The sequence below is a fragment of the Oncorhynchus mykiss genome, chromosome 21, assembly GCF_013265735.2.
Source record: "Oncorhynchus mykiss isolate Arlee chromosome 21, USDA_OmykA_1.1, whole genome shotgun sequence".
In the NCBI taxonomy this organism is placed as follows: domain Eukaryota; kingdom Metazoa; phylum Chordata; class Actinopteri; order Salmoniformes; family Salmonidae; genus Oncorhynchus; species Oncorhynchus mykiss.
This window is the reverse complement of record NC_048585.1, coordinates 41,933,513-41,958,404: the sequence shown is the minus strand read 5'-3', so window position 1 is coordinate 41,958,404 and position 24,892 is coordinate 41,933,513. Positions and strand designations below refer to the sequence as shown.

The following is a 24,892-nucleotide window of genomic DNA, read 5'->3' as shown; positions in this document are numbered from 1 at the left end:
TACGTCTCAATGGTATTGCAGTGACACAAGACACGGTGACAGCAGCGCAGCGCTAAATAGAACATATTAAAACACGATCATAAGATCTTAATGGACTATAGTCTGTGACAGAATTCCATCTGGGAATTCCAGACGTCCATCATCTCCTTCTGACACCAATTGATCAAAACAAGATATTCCAGAGATTCCGATTGGACCAGTCACAGTAGTTATTACAGAAGATGTCACGCTATAGCTCTAAACACGCATCCTGTGTGTGTGTGTGTGTGTGTGTGTGTGTGTGTGTGTGTGTGTGTGTGTGTGTGTGTGTGTGTGTGTGCGTGCATGCGTGTGCACGTGCATGTGTGTGTGTGGCATCATCATGGAAACGCTATAGATCAGTGTCTATGTCTGTCTGTCTGTCTGTCTGTCTGTCGGTCTGTCTAATAGCTGGGTTTCTCAACTCCACGATATGTACATCACGTCAATGGAGTTGAGCGGAGACGACTGTCGGCGGAGTTTACCTCCGACTACATCCAGTCGCTGTCAGTCGATACGAGGAAACAGTCAGTGGTTGTATTTGACAAAAGTTGTACTTAAACAGTATGGATTTCAGCAAACATTGAAAGGCACACAGCTACAGAGGAAAATACATAGGTACATTACAACGGTTTAAGAATTGACTTTTTTTGAAAATATCGACCGACAGTGACTCGATGTAGTCAGAGGTAAAACTCTATCGTGGAGTTGAGAAACTCAGCTATCTGTCAGAGACTACAGTGGATGTACTCATTTGAGAACTGCATTGAAATGGGGGGGAAAAAAGAGGGAGCGAGAGAGAAAGAGAGCCACCCTATCATAGCCCTTCTATATCTTGTAAGTCGTACAAATGTAATCGTCAAATCCAGAGAGGCACATCCAAATAAAAGTAAATCCACTACTTTACCCCTTTCTTCACACAACCGTAACGCTAGAACTAGGATAGCTAACGTATGTGTATGTGCGTGTGTATATAGATTCGGAAGCCTGACAGGGAGAGGTACTCTTTCATATTCAGGAGAATCTGAGTGGAAAAGTCTGCCTCTGCCTGTTCAAACTATTCCAACACTGTGTAGCTTTCAAAGGAAGGTGATATCCTGGTTGATGGAGAGGGTGCCTCTGTGAGCAATCCCTCCTAGCCCAATGAGGATGACCAAATAGAGTTCCTTTGTGTATGGTACATATATGTGGTTGTGTTTATATGGCTAAATAACCAAATTGACATGCCATTTTAGCTTCCGTTTTTAAAAATCCTGCCACATATGCCAAACTTGCTAAATGCTATCATGAAAGAGGAACCCAAAGGAAAAAAGTCTGACTTTTTGTTGTTTATCCTCGATAATTCTGAATCAAATGCATCATTTTGTATGTGTACCTTGTTTTAAACGATCAAACAAACTAAACTCAACTAAACGTGACATCATTTTCACAGGGACTCAGGGCCATATGTATCAAGCGTCTCACTCAGAGTAGGAGTGCTGATCTAGGATCAGGTCCGTGTAATCTTTTCATTGTGGTCTAAAAGACTAAACTGATCCTAAATAAGCACTCCTGCTCTGATATGCCTGATAAGTACGGCCCCAGTTCTTAGGGGGCTGTTTGCTTACATAAGTCTTAAGTATTCTATTTTTCTTGGAATCCTCAGAATCAACCTGATATACAACGGCTTGAAATTGTACTTCGCACTGCCTCCCAATCCTTCTCTCCCTCTCTCCTCATCTGCCCTCTACCCATCCTCTCTCTATCTGCTCTTCTGAAAAACGTCATCATCCCTCCTCCTCCCTTCTCTCTATCCCCTCCATCCCCTCACTCACCCTACATTCATATTTTCTCTTTTCTCCTTTCTCCTCACCCACCTTACATCCCTTCTCTATCCCCCTCTTCTCCTACTCCATCCCTCTTTTCTCCTAAATTCTACCCCGTCCCCTCCTCCTACCTCTCAAGCCCAACCCCTTCTCCCCTTCTCCTCAACCACCCTCCATCCCTCCTTTCTACCCTTTACCTCTACCCCCCCACCCCTTCCCTCACTCTCCTCACCCACCCTCCATCCCCCTATCTCTACCCCTCCCCTCCTCCTCCCCCCCAGTCCAACATCCTTCTCCCCTTCTCCTCACCCACCCTCCATCCCCCTATCTCTACCCCTCCCCTCCTCCTCCCCCCCAGTCCAACATCCTTCTCCCCTTCTCCTACCCACCCGCCATCCTTCTTTCTTCCCCCCAGCCCAACCACTTCTCCCCTTCTCCTCACCAACCCTACACATCTACCCCCCCCCATCCTAACCCCTTCTCCCTACAGTAAGCGCATTCACTTTCAGACCCGTTCCCAGCAGTGTTTTGTCTGCATCCCAAATGGCACCCTATTCCATTTCTCGTGCACAACAGAACCCATAGGGCTCTTGTCAAATGTAGTGCACTGTATAGGGAGTAGGGTGCCATTTGGGACACAGTCTTTGTCTTGGGCCACACCCCGTTAGCCAGACACACATTGAGACAGACTCTTTGTGGTCCTGAGAGGTTCATTACTGTTCTGCTGCCTCTATGAAGGACTTTCATAGAAACAACACTTCTCCCTAAACGACCCCCCGCAGAGAGAGAGACAGAGAGACTAAAAGCAAGCTATACAAAAACTGTAATGTTTTTCCAAATATGACAGTGCCATTTCTAGAAAAATACAATTGAATAGCAAACATACAATTAATTTTGGAGCAACACAGGCAATCGCCCTTTTCTCAAGGCCTATTCCAAAATTAACTACAAAAACGGTCTGTGAGTCTTTTGAATCACCCAGACAGACCATTACCGACTGCCTCAATTTCTATCAAAAGGAAAACCCAGAAATAGACCCAATTCTCTAAAACACTAAAAAAGCTTGCTCTACTTTCTTTGTTTTTGAGAGCAGAAGGATTAAAAAAAGCATGCAGGCCAGTGCTGCTTATCAAACTGACAGATCAGCTGTTCATTTACATAAGAAACATCCTCATCGCCAAATTAGTTTACATTTTGGGTCCCTCTTCTCCAAAACACACTTTAATCACACACACACACACCCTGCCAAGCACAGCCAGTTACCACGATGCTATCGGTCCCGCCTGCGTCCAATTTAGCGAGAGAGTTGTAAACAGTACTCTGTTATAAAACCACATTATCAAGGTCTCCACACTGCCCTCTCTACACAGTGAGAACACTTGCATTGCGAGGTGGCCAGGATTTTCCCCCCAAATTGTAGCACTACCTCTCCATTACCTCATTGTTTTCACCCTACTCATAGAACACACACACACCCACGCACGCGCACACAAGCGCCCGCACACACACACACACACACACACACACACACACACACACACGTGCACACACACACACACACACACACACACACACACACAGCCTAACCCTGCTGTTAAGTACAACAGCAATTACCAGCACTCTCCAGGCCAAAGGCAATCGTGTGTGTGTGTGTATGTGTGTAGCCAGCCAAGGCAGCTAGACTGTGATTTGTTTGAGTATAGTTTATTTTTCCACAGTGTAATCGAAAGAGCAGCAGCAGCAAGGAAGGAATGTGAGATTTGTTTAATAAATCCAAACGTGTGTGTGTGTGTGTGTGTGTGTGTGTGTGTGTGTGTGTGTGTGTGTGTGTGTGTGTGTGTGTGTGTGTGTGTGTGTGTGTGTGTGTGTGTGTGTGAGAACGTGTATGTTCTATGAGAGAGGTGAAAACACACACGCTCCAATTAACATACTGTTGAGGTTATAGACAGTGAGAACATGAAAGAGGTCTTGGTTTGTTGGTTGGTGTGTAGCTGCAGAATATGTGTGTGGGCTGTATACATATGAAAGGGATTGAAGATTTCTTTCATCACTTAGTTGTATTGACGTGGAGGTAGAAAAATAAACACACCATTAACTGGATGTTGGGGCAAGGCGTAGGACACACACACATACACACACTCACACACACGCACACACATACACATAGTTATGTCTTACTATACTTGTGAGGACTTTTTGGGGACCATTCAAAATTCTATTTTCCCTAACCCTAAACTTAACCCTAACCTTAACCCTTAACCCTAAATCTAACCCTTAACCCTAAATCTAAATCTAACCCTAACCCTAACTCCTAAACCTAACCACTAACCCCTAAGCCCTAACCTAAATTCTAACCCTTAATTTACCTCTAAGCCTAAAATAGCCTTTTAAAAAGTGAGGACTGGCAAAAATGTCCTCACTTCTCTGAATTTTAGTTGGTTTACTATTGCTGAGGACTTCTGGTACTCACAAGTATAGTAAAACGTGTACACACACACACCGACTAATACTAGTGTGATTAATACTATAATAAATCTATTAATATGAGAGGCTATGGGGGCAACTATCCCATAACTTCTAATGATGTCTAATATGGAAACAGATGGCTGGATCAATATGTCTGTACATATTTTAATGATTAAACACCATTTAAAGAGAACTCCGTCCAGACGCAATTATATAATGGAGGGAATTGGCTGGTAAAGTGTGTTGATTCTTTTTGAGGTAAGCATTGGCCAGTTGTCATATATATGAGGACTAATTAAATCACCTCTAAGGATCTAGGAACAAAATGACTTGATTAAGAAACAAATAACATCCTCAAATCCAAAGACCCATGCGCATGCACACACACACACACACACACACACACTGGGCATCCACGGTGACTATTTGAGTCTATGCAAATCAAGCCACAAAGGTCAGGGGGTAAAGGTCATAGGTCCAACTGATAATGATGAAGCGGGTCATTTCCTTGGTATTTTCCTCCTCTGTAGGGTGTGTACCATGTCTTGCACTGTAAGGAGTCATAGCCTGATCCCAGATCTGTTTGTGCTGTCTTGCTTGACAATGACTTCCAATAAGTTGGCAAGACAGCACAAACAGATCTGGGTTCATGCTAATGCCTGTAAGTCTGCCAGTGGGGTTGGTTGAATTCTTAATTGTGATGCAACAATTTTTAATAAAGTTCTCCTTATTCTAAAAATGTCAGAGCAGATGGCATATAGCCTCTGGCAGAGCTTTAGTGTTGGAGAGGAAGGGAAGGAAAGAGACGGGGATGGAGAGTGGGGAGGAAGGCACAAAGAGAGAGGGGGGCAGAGAAAGAGCAGAGAAATAATAACAAGAGGGAGAGGGGGAGAGAGAGACAGAGAGAGACAGCGAGAGAGGCAAATGTGATATCTCCCCGCCGCCACAAAGGTGCTGTTAAAGACTGTAATCAGATTCCACTCCAGTCTTCTCTAACTGTAGTGGTTTTAAAGATCCTGCTCCTCGAACTCTCCTCTACTGCCAGCCAGAAGGAGGAGGAGGAAGAAGAGGAACAGGAGGAAGGAATTCATATTTTTCACAAACTGTATGCACGAAATACATCTTTTTCACAACAATATATGCTTACATGTTACAAACAGCACCCCATAGGTAACAGAGACCCTCCATCTGAGGAGAGATTCACTAATCCATCCAGACCCCCTAAGGGAGGGTTGCTCTGCACCACACAGACACACACACACTGCTCTGCACTGAGACGGGTCAGTAAGGAGACAATCTATTACTGACCCCTGCCAGACAGTCATGGCCCCAAGGGGAAAGACCTTGACACCGTTACATTCACACTGTTATTTTCTCAGTATTTTGAATCATTATTTTGTACTGTACACAGCAGTTTGTATCTGTGTTTTTTTCACCTCAAAGTTATCTATCTACTCTGAGGATTTGTTTAGTGTTTGTTGAAGAACCTAAAAAAAAAAAAAAAAGTCGAAAGTCGAAAGTCGTGTCCTGCTGCTTGTAAGGATTTATTTGAATAGAAAAAAGTTTTTTGAAACATCCTGCTGGTTTACATTCTGCAGTGAAATATGACATTGTTTGGACAACAGTTGCTTAGTTGTCTATTGTGACACCTGTGTATGCAGCTTTACAGTGTCCCGATACTGGACACTGTAAAGCTTACCGTACGCTTCCCAGTCGAACCAGTTTGCGCTTATATTACGTTGACATTTTGTGACGTTTTTTTTGTCTTCGGCTGTTTTTTCTCCGGCTGTTCGTGCACACACATTTTTTAAATTGAGGCAAGTCGAAGTTCGGTAGTCAAAGTCATTGCCCCTCTGTCAGTGATTGGTCAACAGTACTACTTCTAGTAGGAGTGGGAACGTGAAGTGTTTGTTGTCGTTCAACAAGAGGCGGTACGTTTTCATACAAATTTTGTCACTTGAGAATTACTGCACAAAACATGTTAGTTAGATGTAAAATTGAGCGACTAAGACATCATTTGCAAAAACATCAACGTTAATGACAGATTTCTTGAGTTATCTTAGATTAATTCTGACTATTTTGGGGAAGTGTTTCTGGCTATGTCGCTGTGACGGTGGCTCAAGAGGCACAACAGTAATATTGCTGTTATTTTCTCGTTTTTCAAGCAAAGGTCTTTAGGGAGTATGAGAGCACAGATGGTCGTTTAGCTATGCCGAGTTCTGCTAGGAGCAAACCAAATTGATGTATGCTGACGCCTTAACTAGACAGGCAATCCAGTGTGTTCTCATAGGGTGGTGTGAACCTAGATGGCCTATTGCTGCTGGTGTTGTTCAGTTACATCAGTGGTTCTCAAACCTCTCTGTGGGGACCCCAAGCACATGTTGGCCAGATACTCTAGTGGCCGCTCTAACAATGAAAATAAATGTTTTCAAAAATTAAAGGTAGTCGGGAGAAGGCAAGATCAGGAGGGACTATTCTAGCCAATGAGAGGGCAGAACAACAGGCGGGTTTGAACTACAGACTACTTTTTCCACTAGTTACCCCAGCCACAAAATTAAAATTAGCTATATCGTAAAAATGCATGCACATTTTTTTACAATATTTGTGGTGTTAATTTGAGGTTAGGGTTAGGAATAATGTTAGCAGTGTGGTTAAGGTTAGTGTTAGGTTTAAAATCACATGTTAAGAAGATAAATTAGGCGGGGTTATAATGTTGTGGCTGTGGTAACTAGTGACAACCAGGCACAACATCGATATTAATAGTTTTATCTCAAAGTTGTATATTCGATCAAATAAGACACAGGTAGCAAATAAGCCATTCAACTATTTGTTAACCAAATTTAACAATCGCATTGACCTCCATACAAAAATTCCTCTGTCGGTGAGTGAAAAAAAACACACAAAAACACCACCTGTTGAAAAAGACATATGTTGGGCCCTGTTATCCCTCTCACTTCACCTCTTCCTCTCTGCCCCCAGCCATTCCATGCATTTGATCTATTCCAGAGATAGTACACCTGATTCGACTTGCCAATTAATCATCAAGCCCTTGACTACTTGAATCAGATGAGTTAGTTTACAACATTGTGAAACGTCTGGGGGTCCCGAAGAGAGGTTTGAGAACCACGGAGTTACATCATTGTGAGCAGGGCTAAGATATGGCATTGGTGTGGCAGTGCCAGAAGATGTCTTCCTTTGATGTTCTTACCATGTGGAGAAAGGGTTTGTGTTTCCTCCCTCCGAGGGGGTAGTCTTTCCTTGGGTTCATGGGAACCACAGCGGTGGAGCTGGAGGGCAACTCCAACGGTCACGCCCACTCTTCCAGCCAAACCTGGGATGTAGTGTGAAGTTGCCCCTAGGTGCTGATCTTGGGTCAGTTTAGCATTTTCCCAACTAATGGTTAAGGTTAGGATTGGGGCAGCAGAAGCTGATCCTAGATCTGTACCCAGGGGAAACGTTCACACCTGTGGTGGTCCAAAAAGCCACTTTCTGAGCACATCTACAATGGGTATGTATATGTATGGAAGGTTTCATTCAAATCAAAAGGGGGGTGTGTGTGTATTGTTTGTATGTGTGAATTGTGTACGCGTGTGTGCAATAATCCACAACGGTCAATTCCCGACTGTCAATTTAATCCAGGTCCCCATGGATGGGAATGTTGTACATCTACAAGGAGATGAGAATAATGTTTTGCCACACCAAGAGCAGCCCGGCCCCACTGGACACACCCCTGGCTCTGCAAACCCTGCCCATCCTTTTTTTATATCTGCTTTGCCACGTTGGTCTGGCACTGGCAAAGGGCACACTATAGAGAACGATTGCATTGCTAGTTGGCCAGGAATTTTTCCTGGTCCGGGTAAGTTGGTCAGGGAAATCTCCAGGACCATAATTGTAGTACTACCTCTCCATTACCTCATTGTTTTCACCTCTCTCATATACACCCCCCCCCCCCCCCCCCCGCGGATTTAATCACAACTACAACACACACACAACTACACGACACACAACTATAGAGAAGGGCCTGCCCTGAGCCCAGCCACCACACACCACACAAATACACAACACACAACTACAGAAAGAGATGAGGTAGTTGTATGAGGGCTAGCCTGAGCCCACCACCCAATTACACAGAGATGAGGTAGTGGCATGAGGGTCAGGACCCTAAGACTATGCAGGACCAGGGTTGAAGTCCGCAGCTAGCGTATCCTTGCACCAGACCTGTACGTGCTTTAGCCCAGGGTTTTTCAAACCTCTCTTCTGGAACCCATGTATTTTAAAGGTCCAATGCAGTTTTTTTTTTCTGGGTAACAAACCTTACTGTAATTGTTTTTAATTAAAGTTGTCAAAAATACACCAAAATAGCTACTTAGCAAAGGGACATTTCTCAAGCAAGAATTGAGCTAGGACTGTCTGGGAGGTATGAGTGGAGAGGGGAAAACATAAAATGTTCTGCTATTGACAGAGCGGTTTGGAACTCTTTTTCTTAATGGTCTATTAACTAATTTACCACATGGTGACATCACCATCAAAGGCTTAAACTCCATCCCTCCAAAACAGGCTGAAATTTCAGGCTATCTTTCCAAACAGGGCATTATCATCATTTTCACAACCTCATAGTGTGAAAATATAATATACATATATATATATGTATATATAACACAGGATAAGTAATTGTCAAGTTTGCCACCCCCCACCCTATCCGTTGATTGCGCCTGTTGATATGGGCCCGGTTTCCAAATAGCATCTTAAAGCTAAGTTCATTGTTAGAACCGTTTAGGAGCATTATTAAATCGATCGCTGAGCTGTTTCCCAAAACAATAGCGATAGCTCTAACACTCGTTAGCATTGGCTCGTATTACTAATGTTTTGTACACTCAGTGTATTTTATGATGTGTAGCCTAACATGTGCGCAATGATATGCTAAATCTGTGATTCAGTGCATTTTTATTGGGTAAGCATTCAAGTAAACTGATTCAATATTTGCAGCTTTACATATTTGGCCGTTGTAGGAAAGATGAATATCAAAACACTTGTAAGCCTGACACCCCATTCACATTAATCATGAGCACAATTTTTCCAAACTCTACGTCTTCTTCAGTCCGGCCAGGGTCGTCGAAGACTAGAAAGTTACCAAACCATAGAAGAAGGTGAAAATATGTGTTTGGGTTTATTGGATAGCTAGCAACTTGTAAACAATTACTCATTCCTATAAGTGAGTACTATTTTAATAGTATGTTAAAAAATAACACATTGGATTTTAAACCAATTATACTTTATGACTGTTGCCTCCCGTTTTAGTTTATTGTGATGGTAATGACGTTTGTTTTTTATGATAATTATTAGGTGAAGGTCGCAAGTTACAGTATAGACTAGCTTTTAGCGCTAGCTAGCTGCTCTGTATGCTAGCTTGACTTGCTAGAAAGTTATAGAAGGAAGTTGAGGAAAAAGTAACTAAACAAAACATATTTTATTATCAACTGAAACAATATGTTTCTCCTGTCTTGAATGAAAAGGTCATATTTTACAATCTTCCCCCCAAAATGCGATCCCTGACAAGAGACTAGGCTGTCCTTCATCTTTTCTTGCATCGTGAAACCCTCCCTATGCTCTCTGTCCAGTAACGGAACGAGATTGCATAAAGATGACGTATGGCGCAATGAAATACGTTTGTCACGATGTAAATGGGGCATGAGTTCCATCACGATTGGGAAACCGCTCACGCACCCGATTGTGCCTTTTTCCCAGTCTGCCAGGTATGACGATTGCGCACGCACGGGGGAGGAGAGAGAGAAAGAGAGAGATGTGTTTGTGGTTTTTGTGTGTGTGTGTGGCGGATGCTATCACTGTTATTCATAAGCCTGCATTGTCACTTCAAGAGCATGCATTCATTAGTCTGTATTGTGTTCCCACAGGTCCAGGCAGGAAGACAACAGATGCAGTCCAAACACACCCTATCCCATCAGCCCTCAAATGAAGTTGGCTGAGGGGATAGGGATGGACCACCCTGGCCCGGGAATTCGTCACTCGCTCATCCCGTGATGATTGTGTTTTCAGCCACTGGTAGCTTGTGGGTGCTTTATATGCGGTACAGTCAATTATAATTGCATGCCTACCTACATTAAATATATAATTATTAATATACGCCTACTGTATAATAGCAAGCAAATTAGTTAAATAACGTTAGCCTGCCTAGCTGGAAACCATTTTTATTTCTACAATTTCCAAAAGCTAACCAAACAAAAACATAATTACTTTTATAAGACGTGTTTGTGCCGTCATGTGCATTAGTAGCACAATTTCTAACTGATTTTACATTCGTTTTTACTTATGTTGACTCCATATATTGACGTTTAGGTTTTAATTTTTGGCTGACTTATCTTAGCGGATGTGCAATCGTCACAAATTTAATTATGGGGAGTTTCAGGCCCCGAAGTGAACATGTTTGTACACTCGCAAACTCGACTAAAAACGAGGGCTGAGGGGCTTATGTTGCAAATGTCCCTTGCTTGGCTAATCATTTGGACCGTCGTCAAAGAGAACAAACACACTGCTATACCATTAGAGTGGTGTGAATGGGTTTATCTGAATTTGCCCTACATTTCCCCCCACCTCAGCCAGCCCTCTAACAATTTGAGTTCAACCAATGAGCTTCAGCCCCTCACCATTTGACTAACATCTAGCAAGAGGCACCACAGCGCGAGAGAGAGAGAGAGTGCAATGCAATTTTTGGGGACCACTTTTGGCTCGTGAGCACTACTTTCAGAACTACTGGATAAAAAGTATGCACAAGTACTGGAGAATCTCTTTAATTCTATACTGTGGTGCCACATTCTCAATATACTTGATTTGTCCTCAGTTTGTGCTCTTTTGTGACACACGCAAACACTGACCTCAATTTTGTTCAATTTAAATCATTTGATTGCCAAGAAATAGTTGTACTGTCAATATAGGCTAATAATGAAACAAGTGGCGATTTAAGTAAAAATAAATCCAATCTAATAGAAGTGAACCTACCTGAACCACACAAAAATGGGAACTTTCAAACTTCTACAGTAGTGAACAAAATGCACTGTAGACTGCTAGACTAATTACATAGCATATCCCTCACTCACGCCAAACTACACTGAGTGTACAGAACATTAGGAACAGTATTGAGTTGCACCCGCCTAATATTGAGTTGCACCTGCTTTTGCCCTCAGAACCGGCTCAATTTGTCGGGGCATGGACTCCACAAGGTGTCAACAGCTTTCCACAGGGATGCTGGCCCATGTTGACTCCAAGGCTTCCCACAGTTCTGTCTAGTTGGCTGGATGTCTTTCGGGTGGTGGACAATTTGTGATACACATGCGAAACTGTTGAATGTGAAAACCCCAGCAGCGTGACACACTTAAACCGGTGCGCCTGGCACCTACTACCATACCCGTTCATAGGCACTTAAATCTTTTATCTTTCCCATTCACCCTCTGAATGGCACACATCACAATCCATGTCTCAATTGTCTTAAGGCTTAGAAATCTTTCTTTAACCTGCCTCCTCCCCTTCATCTACACGGAGTGAAGTGGATTTAACGAGTTACATTAATAAGGGATCATACAGTGCCTTCAGAATGTATTCACACCCCTTTTTCCACATTTTGTTGTGTTACAGGCTGAATTTTAAATGGATTTAATTTAGATTTTGTGTCACTGGCCTACATAAAAATGTCAAAGTGGAATTATGTTTTTAGAAAGTTTTACAAATTAATAAAAATGAAAAGGTGAAATGTCTTTAGTCAATAAGTATTCAACCCTGTTGCTATGGCAAGCCTAAATAAGTTCTGGAGTAAAAATTTGCTTAACAAGCCACGTAATACATTGTATGGAATCATTCTGTGTGCAATACTAGTGTTTTAACATAATTGTTATTTATGATTTTTTTTTAAAACTTTAATAGTTAAGAGTTTAAAGGCTCTAACAGGATAAACTGAGGCTGGATCAACAACATTGCAGTTACATCCTGCTCATGCAAGGCACTAAAGTAATACTGCAGAAAATGTGGCACAGCAATTCACTTTTTGTCCTGAATACAAAGTGTCATGTTTAGGGCAAATCCAATACAACACATTACTGAGTACCACATTCCATATTTTTCAAGCATAGTGGCGGCTACATCATGTTATGGGAACGCTTGTAATCGTTAAGGACTGGGAAAAAAGGAATGGAGCTAAGCACAGGCAAAATCCTAGCTGAAAACCTGCTTCAGACTGCTTTCCAACAGACACTGGGAGATTAATTCACCTTTCAGCAGGACAATAACCTAAAACACAAGGTCAAATCTACACTGGTGTTGCTTACTAAGAAGACAGTGAATGTTCCTGAGTGACCAAGTTAGTTTTGACTTAAATCGGCTTGAAAATCTATGACAAGATCTGAAAATGGATGTCTAGCAATGATCAATAACCAATTTGACAGAGCTTGAATAATTTTTTAAATAACATGTTTTCACTTTGTCATTATGGGGTATTGTGTGTAGAAAAATGGGTGAGAAAAAAATGATTTAGTTATTTTCTATTTAATCAATTTTGAATTCAAGCTGTAACACAACAAATTGTGGAGTAAGTCAAGGGGTATGAATACTTTCTGAAGGAACAGTAGCTTTCACCTGGTAAGTCTATGTCATGAAATGTTTTGTACACTCTATTCTGACAGCACTTTCAACTCAATCACACTAATATTAACCTTATAGATGATAGTATGAGAACAAGATGCACTTTGGTAGAATGACTGACAGATATCATGTTTCATTCTAATTAACCCATAGCAAACTAATTGAAATAGGTTGGTAAAAAGGAAATTAGGCTGAAACAAAATAGCAAATACTATTATATTGCGAAAACATTGCATTTATTCATAGGCCTAAATGCATCTTAAATATATGTTTTCTATTTCCTGTATCGTGCAAATTAATTAGGCCTTCGTTAAGCGGGGAGAGTGTTAAACCAATTTAATCTAATATAATGGATAGGCTAGAATAATCAATCATATGGCTTTCAGCTCCTTCTGGAAGATAGTGCCTTAAAAGTATCCATACCCCTTGACTTATTACACATTTTGTTGTGTTACAGCCTGAATTCAAAATGGATTATATTGTTTTTTTTTTTTTTTATCTCCCCCATCTACACATAATACCCAATAATGACAAAGTGAAAACATGTTTTTAGAAATGTTTGCAAATGAAATACAGAAATATACAGAAATATCTCATTTACGTAACTATTCACACCCCTGAGACAATACTTAGTAGAAGCACCTTTGGCGGGTGTTTCTGCATCAGCTTTGCACATCTGGATTTGGGGATTTTTCTCCATTCTTCCCTGCAGATTTTCTCAGGCTCTGTTAAATTAATTGGGGAGCGGCAGTGAACAGCAATCTTCAGGTTTTTCCACAGATTTTCAATGGGATTCAGGTGTGGCTTTGGCTGGGCCACACAAAGCCATTCCAGTGTCGCTTTGGCTGCATGTTGGGGTATTTGCCCTGCTGGAATGTAAATCTTCGCTCCAGTCGAAGGTCATTTGCACTCTGAAGCAGGTTCTAATCAAGGATGTGCCTGTATTTGGTTCCATGCATTGTTCCCTCTATCCTTACCAATCTCTCAGTCCCTGCCGCTGAAAAGCATCCCCATAGCATGATGCTGCCACCACCATGCTTCACGGGAGGGTTGGTGTTTAACAGGTGATGATCTGTGCCTGGTTTTATCCAGACATAGCACTTTGCATTCATGCCAAATAGTTACATTTTTGTCTTATCAGACTACAGAATCTTTTTCCTTATGATCTCAGAGTCTTTCACATGCCTTTTTGCAAACTCCTAATGTGCTGTCTTGTGCCTTTTTCTCAGGAGGGGCTTCCATTTGGCCACTCTCCTATAAAGCCCAGATTGGTGAAGTGCTGCAGAGACTGTTGTCCTTCTGGCAGGTACTCCCATCTCAGCCAAGAAACTATAGTTCTGTTAGATTGGTCATTGGGTTCTTGGTCACCTCCCTGACCAAGGTCCTTCTTGCCTGGTTGCTCAGTTTGGTCAGACAGCCAGCTCTAGGCAAAGTCTAGGTAGTTCCATATCTTTTCCATTTCCCAATGATGGAGACCACTGTGTTCTTGTAAACTTTCAACACTCTAGAAATTGTTTTACACTCTTCCAAAAAATATTTGCCTCGACGGAGATCTACGGAAAGTTCCTTTGACTTCCTGGTATAGTTTTTGCTCTGACATGCACTGTCAACTGTGGGACCTTATATAGAAAAGTGTGTTTCTTTCTAAATCATGTCCAAACAATTGCATTGGCAACAGGTGGACTCCAATCAAGTTGTAGTGACATCTAAAGGATGATCAAAGGAATTTGGATGCAACGAGCTACAATTGGAATGTCATAGCAAAGGGGTGTGAATAGGTATGTAAATAAGATATTTTTGAATTTGATTTTCAATAAATATGCAAACAATTCTAAAAACATGTTTTTATTTCGTCATTATAGTTTTTTTTTTTAAATATCTATTTTGAATTCAGGCGTTAACACAACAAAATGTAGAATAAGTCAAGGGGTATGAATACTTTCTGAAAGCACTGAAGATTATCATAATCTATTGACTTCCTAAAGTAGCCTACCGTCCGCGGTATAATCACAGGACAGGACGAGACCGGGAGAATATGAGCACGGCACCCAGATCCAAACCCACATGTCAAGATTTTGGGTTAATTCATTCATACAAAAATAAACTCCGAAGGGCATAATATTAATGATGAATTGCGAACCGGCATGACTGACGGGCTGAAATGACAAATGCACTTGTCACAACAGCCTATGCCTGAGACCGTCGTCGCTTGATCATCGGTCAGTGACTGACACAACACCGCAGAGGCAGGCGTTGTAAAGAATTAAGACCCGGGGCAGTGGGGTGCTGGGTGCACCAGCCCGGTGACGCTGGAAAAGCAATGAAACGACACAATAATATATTCTATTGTGGACTACTGGGAGCAATGCCAGCAAAAATTCCCAGATAAATATACTCTCATAAAAATTGGGGAAATAGCGATTAACGGGTATTGGAATAAAAAAAAAGGGTGCTGTTACAAACACAAAACATTATGATGATCTATTCTATATCACCCACCTTTGTCATCTCACGACAAACAGACGCGATTGATGATGGTGCGGCTATTCTCGTTTGACGTTTTTGACTAATAGGTAGGCTACTGCCCCTCTTTCACCGGTACCCCGTTATGAGAGAAGCGAATCTCCTCCAATCTTCCCTTTCCTTCTTATTCTTCTTCGTCATCGATTCATTCGTGATAGAAACATCAAAATAACTGTATAGGAGGCTAGTGCTATGGAAACGCTGCAGGATGGAATCGTTCGTTTTACATTTGATTGCCCCTCTGTCCGGCGGATGCTTCTCTCCCGCTGTATGTCATCAATGCTTTGAGACCCCTCGTGCGCACAAACGAGACGGTCATGTCTTTTGAGACCGCTTTTCTTCTATACCCGCGCCGAATGCGCGCGCCCCCCTCTCCCAGTCGTGGAATGAAGGGGCAGCACACACACAAGCGCTCACACATGCTGATGATGTGGAATTACTCAATTATATATTGTAAGCGAAGACGTTCTTTATTATTATGATTTGATGAAGTGTTGTTTGTGTGTGGACGGCCCATGGCGCCATATTGCAGGGTCCATATGGTCGGGGTAGACTGGATAGAGCATTACTTGGACAATAGAGGGAGACAATGCCTCGTTAAACGACACTGTCTTGTCTCCTTATTGAAGAATTAGTTGATCCATGAAGTTTATTATGTTCATGTCTTCACTGTCTTCACAATGTCTGTTTATGTCCCAAAACCCCCCTGTCCCCTATGAAGTGCACTACTAAGACAGTGGGTTGTGTTCATAACAAGCAGAGGAACATAATGAACTTCACGATCAAACAAATTCTTCAAGAAGGAGACAAGACAGTGTCGTTTAACGAGGCATTGTTCCCTAAATGCTACTTGGTCAGCAATGTTAGACATTTCTGACTATGTAGGCCTACATTTTCTGATACATTTTTTTGTTTCATAGAATGTATTGGCTCATTTGATGGCGACAGTTGTGCTTTAAAAAAAATAATAATTTGTGATTCAGGATTATTGCTAGGCCGTATAGGCCTACACTTGATTCAATGTTGTCATGTTGTCAGTTGATCAAAGTTATGGAATTCACATGGGATATCTATATGTCTGTTTATCACACTTACCATACATTAAAGAGCTTACTTTACACAATAGCTGTAGCAACTGGATGAAGAGCACTTATCTGACGAGTTGGTTATTTATGAGAAGATTGTCCTCCTATAACAAAATACAAGCAAGGCAAATGGCTTCACTTGGACTAAAAATACATATTTAGTCAGACAACAATGTCAGCAAGTAGCCTTGGTATGCCATATAGATGCATTTTATCCAGAGACAAACAATGGTTTGTGCAGAAGCTCATGTAAATCTGATTCATGATACTCATGCGTGACCACAAGTGTATCATTGGCCTAGCTACTTATATAATTGCTTCAGCATTTCACCTTCGTCGTCCATGTACTTTACGGAATATGACAAACAACATGTGAACCAAATGCAAACATGTTCTATATGTATACCTTGTGAAGTGTGAAGAAATGATAGTGTGTGGCCCTGTCCTGTGACATTGTGACGACCTCACAGAGGGGTCCTCTGTCACCGAAAGCCCTTTTATCTTCCTATGGAAGAGTTGAATAATTCACCTTACGCACGCACACACACACACACACGCACGAACACACACACACACACACACACGCACGAACACACACACACACACACACACACACACACACACACACACACACACACCATCTAGGTTAGATAAGCCCCCTACTGCTCCCTTCTTCCCTCCTACAAGGCTTGTCATCACCATCGATCACCACAATGCCTTCCTTGGCCCCCCCACCACCCCACTCCTCCCTCATCCCCTGCTCCACTGCTCCCTTGGTACGGCCGGAGCTAGTGTAGTGCTGCTTGGATTTCAACTCCAGAGAGAGAGAGAGTGTGTGTTTGTCTGTGTTAGCTTGACTCTCAGAGGGAGGAGAAACCCCACTTCTCTAGGATCAGGTATCCCGTACAGCCAGGCCTGTCTCTCTCTCTCTCTCTCTATCTCTCTCTCTGCTTAGCTCAGTCCTGGGCGGATTAATGGGTGCTCTGTGTGTGTGTGTTTGTGTGTGCATACGTGCATGCACTTGCGCTGTGTGTGTGTATGTGTGTGTGTGGGGGGGCTTAATCTTCTGTGATGATTTAATTTGCATGTTATGGCCTTTTGCACTCCCTGCATATTTTCTATGGTAAAGCTGCTCTTTCATCATTTCCCTCTCTCTGATTACACTACAGAGGGAGCTCAACTCTCCGTCCTCTCATCAACTGTGTGTGTGTGTGTTTGTGTCCAGTCAGTAACTGGAGCAGTTCACCAGGCAAGGCTGAGGGAGTGCCAGCGTTGCCTGTTAAAGGGACACACACACACACACACACACACACACACACACACACACACGCACACACACACAATACACCCTTAGAACCTCCACCAAGAAGTGGCCATTAACTGTGAATGGGGTCAAAGGTAAAAACAGAAGAGCCGACAAGGAAAGGTGGATATTTCTGCGTCCCAAATCGCACCCTATTCCTATATAGTGCACTACTTTTGACCAGAGCTCTATGGGTCCTGGTCCAAAGTAGTGCACTATATACAAAATAGAGTGGCATTGGGGAGAGCCTATGTGTTAACAGGAGTTTTTAGAGTGTTCACTTTCTCTGTATAACGAGGGTGTATTGGTATCACATGTGTCATTAACATAGTATTAGTGTTGGAGCACTTAACCTAGTGTACGTTGAGTTGAGTAGAAATGTGGCTGAGGACAGGTCTACAGTACCATGTATGGTGAAGAACAATGTCTTTTTTGGTCAGAAATGATTGACACCTCTGTTTTCAATACCGTTCAATACCTCAACTTGCGAGGATCACGGCACTGAGCCTCTTTCTAAAATGTTTTATGAATTGGAGACCACATTGGGAGGGATCTTACACCATTCCTTCATACAGATTATTTTCAGATCCTTGAAATGCTTAATTTGTGTTTATGGACGGCCCTCTTCAATTCAAACCACAGGTTTTCAAAGGGGTTCAAGTCTAGAGACTGAGATGACCATTGCTAAATGTTGATTTTTTGGGGTGTATTAACCATTTCTTTGTGGATTTTGATGTGCGCTTGTGGCCAAGTTTCAAGAAGCAACCAGGTTTTTGGCTAAAATGCCCTGGTTCTGGGTAAAGTTCATGATGTTGTTGACCTTAACAAGGGCCCTAGGACCAGTGGAAGCAAAATAGCCCCATAACATCAAAGATATTTTACAGTAGGCATGAGGTTATTTTCTACTCATGCATTCGTACCGCTGGTTTACATGGCCAAGAAGCTCTATTTTCATGTCATCTGATCAAAGCACTGGTTCCAATCCAGCCCCCCCTCCCCAATCCACAGACACTATATCAAACCAGCTCCCCTCTGACCCCTGGGTGTTCTGAAATCTCACTAGTGATCAGCTTAGTGGTGCAGTCCACATACCGGGAATCTAACGGCCTGTAATCTGCAGGATGAAATGGGTAACAATAATCTAATAATCTACCACAGATTGAGATGGGTGACCTGGGTCTATGGCTTGCGTCCCAAATAGCACCCTATTCACTATAGAGTGCACTACTATTGACCAGGGCCCATAGGACGCAACCATCTATACACTACACGTGCAGTGTAGGGAAAGCAATCATCATTAATAACTCAACCTCAATCTTCTAAGTGATGCTTCCCAATTGGCTCCCTATTCCTTAAATAGTGCACTTCTTTTGACCAGAACCCTATGGGCCCTGATCAAAAGTAGTGCACTACATCGGGAATAGGGTGCCCTAGATCCACTGCACATCTGACTAAGGTAGGTAGGTCACTGCATCATCAGACAGTGCAGTACAACATACTCTCAATCTCAACCTTTGTGTTTATATTGTGTGTCCTACTCTGCTGTCGATCATACGAAAAGCATCATTAAAGCCATGTGTGTCCCAAAGTTGATGGGTTTATTGATCCCCTCCCCACAGGACAAAGAACGTAATTTCAATGTGGAACTTTGGGTAATAGTTGGTTGAGACATTGATCAATGCAATTTCAACCTTTATTCACCCACTCAAAAAGACAGCCAGAAGTTTGTTGAATTCCCAATGTGTTATCACTATGCTTTCAACCATCTAAAAGCACAACCAAATTCCAAAGGAAAAACAATGTCAAATTTTTTGGTTTATCCTCATGTGAGCCAGTTTCATCAAAGTGCTTGATGATTTTTGCAACTGCACTTGAGGAAACTTTCGAAGTTACTGAAGGTCAGTCAATCCGGAAAATGTAATGTCTTAAAGTAATGATAGACTGTCGTTTCTCTGTGCTTATTTAAGCTGTTCTTGCCATTATATGGACTTGGTATTTTACCAAATAGGGCTATCTTCTGTATACCACCCCTACCATGTCACAACACAACTGATTGGCTCAAAAACATTAATAAGGAAAGAAATTCCACAAATGAACTTTTAACAAGGCACATCTGTTAATTGAAATGCATTCTGGGTGACCACCTCACGAAGCTGGTTGAGAGAATTCCAAGAGTGTGCAAAGCTGTCATCAAGGCAATTGCTACTTTGAAGAATCTCAAATATAAAATATATTTTGATTTGTTTAACACTTTTTTGGTTACTACATGATTCCATATGTGTTATTTCATAGTTCTGATGTCTTCACTATTATTCTACAATATAGAAAATAGTACAAATAAAGAAAAAACCTTAAATGAGTAGGTGTATCCAAACTTTTGACTGGTACTGTATATATTGCACTACTTTCAGTATATAGGGAATAGGGTGCCATTTGCTATTCTCAGTCCACTCCCCTATTCTCAGTCCACTCCCCCATCATATTACGTTTACTTGTCTTGTCACGTTCACATTATAAAAAGTGAACACCAAATTTATGCAGTGACTGTAATTAACACTAGGTGGCGGTGACGGTCAAAATACCGTTTACCGACCTCGTAAAGATGGCAGCGCCCTTCACCCGTTTTGTGTTTGGAGGAAAGTAGGAGACTATCTATTACATTTTGTTATCATAGGTCAGACAACTGCGTGTAGCACAAACATGGACACAGATAGAAATACGAAGGTTTGAACAATCTGATGTTAAGCTTTCTTCAAACGACAAATTGTCAATTTTGCGATCCTGAGTGTCAGTAGGCTACTGAATGTAAACAATTGCTTATTGACCAGCCCTAAGATTCATTGACTATATTAAATAGTCAAGACCGCTTATACAAATTAATAACAGGACTGTCTGAAAAATCTAGCTATCAGTCATGTGACTTCATAAATCGTACCTGGTAGGCCTACTTTAGTTATCGTCAATAATTGATATGGAACGCAGTATTGGTGGAAAACTAAAGTAGCTTAATTTAACATTTAGAGATATAGCCATACAGGCTGTACTGTACTTTGAGGACCTAGTTCACTGCCTGCTGTATCTAATTTCTCTGTTCTGTACAGCTGGAGTTTGCAGTGCAGATGACATGTGACAGTTGTGCAGAGACAATCCAAGCTGCTGGAGGGAAAACCAGGCAGGTGCATTTTTACCTGTCCATTCCACCACTCAAATAATTGATTAGTGTAGTAGGCTACGAACTACACTTCTTCTACAGTGTGCACACACAACTCAATGTGAATTAGGGGCATTGCCCCTAGGCTGCATACCAATAGTAATACAGTAGAACAAATGATGAATGTTATTATTTACTTAGCAATTACTGTTACATCCTAGTGCAGTACATTGCAATTTAGTTAGCAATCCAGGGGCTGCTCTTGCTTTTGCTCAAATACTTAACACTGGAACGAAACCACAGGGCCCCTCCATGCATTCCAAGATTCATCCACTAAAAGCCATCTAAAGCATAGCCGGTCACATGGCAGCAGTAATCTCTCTTTTCCTTCATTCCTCATCTCTGTGTGTTCTCCTCATTGCTTTTCGCTCTCCCTGTTTTGGTTCCTCACCCTTTTCTTTCTTTCTCTTTTTTTTTCTGTTCCTCGTGCCCTCTTTCTCACCTCTCCTTTATTCTGAGTACCGGAGTGCGTCGGTGAGGATAGACGTGGGGAAGGAGGAGGTTCTGGTGGAAGCATCTCTGACGTCCCATGAGGTGCAGGGTCTCATAGGGAGCACAGGACGCAGGGCGGTACTCAAGGGCATTGGGGGTTCTTCATGATGCTCTCTGCGCTTTTAACGGACCTCTGAGACTATCACAGTGCAGGTGCATTTATACAGAGACTTGATTACACACAGGTGGATTGTATTTATCATCATTAGTCATTTAGGTCAACATTGGATCATTCAGAGATCCTCACTGAACTTCTGGAGAGAGTTTGCTGCACTGAAAGTAAAGGGCCTGAATAATTTTGCACGCCCAATTTTTCAGTTTTTGATTTGTTAAAAAAGTTTGAAATATCCAATAAATGTCGTTCCACTTCATGATTGTGTCCCACTTGTTGTTGATTCTTCACAAAAAAAATACAGTTTTATATCTTTATGTTTGAAGCCTGAAATGTGGCAAAAGGTCGCAAAGTTCAAGGGGGCCGAATACTTTCGCAAGGCACTGTACTTTCGGACATGTTGAATCCGTTTCGGACAGGGATGAAATTGTATATTACTTGCATTCATTGTCAAAAAAATCCACCTTTTTTTTTGTTTACGCAAAAAGACGAACAATTTGTGCGTTTTTGGTCGGACAGCCATCTCCGTTGTCATTCACCACTAAAAAGATGACTCTCATTGAAAAAGCATTGCCTCTATCCGAAATACTCCGAATACAAAATCCCAATGTGTCCACGGCCTATGGCGGGAGCAAAAGCCTGAGGGTGTGTGAATTACTTGGTGAATTCAGAATGCCTGAACACATTAACAGACTAATGTCCAATATTGAAGTTATTAGTAGGCCTAAATCACATGTGTATGGGGCAGCCTATGTGCATCTGTATTTGTGTATTCTACTATATGTGTAATGTGTGTCTACTCTTTATGTGTGAGTCTGTACTCTATGCAAATGTTTGTGTGTCTGTGTATCAGACTTGGGGGCGGCGGTAGCCATGATCGTTGGTAGTGGTCCTGTTCAGGGGGTGGTGCGGTTCCTGCAGCTGTCTGAGGAGCGCTGTTTGATCGACGGGACCTGGTGCCCACGGCCTCCACGTCCACGCGCTAGGAGATCTCCCACAGGACTGCCAGAGGTAGTGTGTGTGTGCGTCCTCAAAGTCGATTAAAGGAACCATTGGCTAGATCTGTCGCTCATGATATCACAGTTGCACCTGCTTGCCCCAGAGGATCATGGGAGCTGATAACTCATGTTTCTCTCTCTGTGTGTGTTTGTACAGCTGTGGAGAACACTATAACCCCTATGGGAGACAACATGGCGCCTCGCAGGACCCAGACAGGGTACAGTTTCCTTGCCTTCACTCAGAGTAGGTTACAATGCATAGTCCTGCTTCATTACCTTGTGAAACTGGGGTACTTTCTGAGATGTTATGCTCTCAGGAAGTAACTTTTTACTGTCTCAAAGAGATGATAGGATTGGTATTGACTGATATTGATTACACAGATATTGGTTAGAAAAAAAAATATTTGCCTTTTACCTTTTCTAACTGATCAAATGCTATTCATGGCTGTGCTATCCATATCCATAAATGTGTTTTCTTCCAGCATGTAGGTGATCTGTGGAATGTTGTGGTTGGACCAGACGGCCGAGCCTCATTCAGACCAAAGGACCCTCAGCTAAAGGTAACACACCTACTCCTTCTGATCTAAAACCTATGTATTTACATGGTACTTACACAGGCAAGTACAGTGTAATTATAGTGTAGACATTTAGTATAATGGTGTTTGGGGCATGCGCAATTTAAAGAAATTTACAACTAGACTCACTATGGAGATAAATGAGTAATCTAGAACGTTAATTCTAGGGTGAGGGCAGGTTTAGCCACAATTACATCCTGAGCACAGCACACTGGTCAGTTGTACCAACAACATTGACTGTGTCCTAATTGGCACCCTATTCCCCATTTAGTGCACTACTTTTGACCAGGGAAAAAGTAGTGCACTAAATCGGGAATACGGTGCCATTTGGGATGCAGGCATTGACAGTGTCCACTCTGACCCCTCCTCTGTCACTTCCTGCAGGTGTGGGATGTGATTGGTCGTTCTCTGGTGGTGGATGCTGGGGAGGATGACCTAGGAAGGGGTGGTCACCCCCTCTCCAAACTGACCAGGAACTCCAGGCAGAGGTGATCTCATGGTAGAGGAGAAATGAGGATAGCGGTTAGGTGGACTAACTGTAAGTCAGAGTTGTAGTTAATGAATTGTATTTGACCGTTTTAAAATACAATTCTATTGGTTATTGGAATTTCTCTTAGTGACAAGTGTTCTGTGTATATTCCTGTGTGACTCATGTGTCATGTTGCCTTCATTGTCTAGACTTTGCAGGTGCTGACCCTGTCAATGTATGTGTATCTATTGCTCCGTGCTCATTGGGTACAGACTGTCCTGTGGGATAATCGCTCGCTCTGCTGTCCTGTTCCAGAATGCCAAGCAGATCTGTGCGTGTGACGTGGTGACACTATGGGAGGAGAGGGACCGACCACTGGCTGGAACGAGCCGCAGCAAGACCACCACAGAGACACCTGCCGCTCACCTGTGATGCCAGATGCCTGGGTCATATTCATTAATGCACAATGTAGCAAAACGTTTTGCAACAAAAACAACATGAGATCTCATTGGACAAGTCCAGGTTATCCGTTCATCATGTGTTCTGTTTTTTGCCTAGTGAAAATTACCCTGAATGGTGAACATCACTGGCTGTCGTTGATGATGTTGCACACTGACTGAAACTGCACTGAGAGAGTGGGAGACAGGGAGAGTGGGGGAGTGAGGAGGAGGAGGAGAGATCAAAGACTTGTCTGTTCAGCAGTCATCTTCCTTTTTATTGAGATGTCATATCGAATTCTTCCGAGACCGGAACCTTTCATGACAGACTAAAGAAACACAACAGGAATAGGATGCATGTTCTTATTTCAAGCCAAAACATCCCATGCTGACTATTCTGTTGTAGTTGACTAATTTGAATAGTTTTGTAATATCAATGTGGACGTTGTCATTCTATGTTTGATTACAATTTTGATACTTATCTCAAGTGCTCTACTGTGTACATATCAGTACCTCCAAGGGAGATTGTGGTTTACCTCTCGAATGTTGTATGATTTATATCACAATCATTTTATCAAAATATGTGTAACCAGTGTTGTAGAGATTGTTTTGTTGTTGTTACTTTTCTCAGTCAGAATTGTAGTAAAAGGCACCAGTTGCCCTTCGGACTGAGTGAAACCTGTATATGAATTGATAAATGACTGACTTTTGTAATAAACCCTTTAAAAAAATAGCCTATCTGTTCAAATGTT

General features: G+C 42.2%; 1 protein-coding gene, 1 long non-coding RNA gene and 1 pseudogene across 2 annotated transcripts in view; 2 read left to right on the top strand and 1 right to left on the bottom strand.

The window, feature by feature from the left end:
* The window catches only part of LOC110500845 (galactose-3-O-sulfotransferase 3), a 32,566-nt gene extending 16,782 nt beyond the window's left edge, over positions 1–15,784 (bottom strand). The window contains exon 1 of the mRNA XM_021578376.2: positions 15,435–15,784. The gene's annotated coding sequence lies outside the window, so the exon portion shown is untranslated. The remainder of the gene's footprint in view (positions 1–15,434) is intronic.
* On the top strand, positions 6,035–11,768 carry LOC118942931. Its single transcript, XR_005038606.1, has 3 exons — positions 6,035–6,220; positions 10,202–10,374; positions 11,489–11,768. It is a non-coding gene; the product is annotated as an uncharacterized LOC118942931 (long non-coding RNA).
* A 1,472-nt stretch (positions 15,785–17,256) lies between the features above and the next one.
* On the top strand, positions 17,257–24,865 carry LOC110500844 (annotated as a pseudogene).
* Positions 24,866–24,892: the final 27 nt, after the last annotated feature.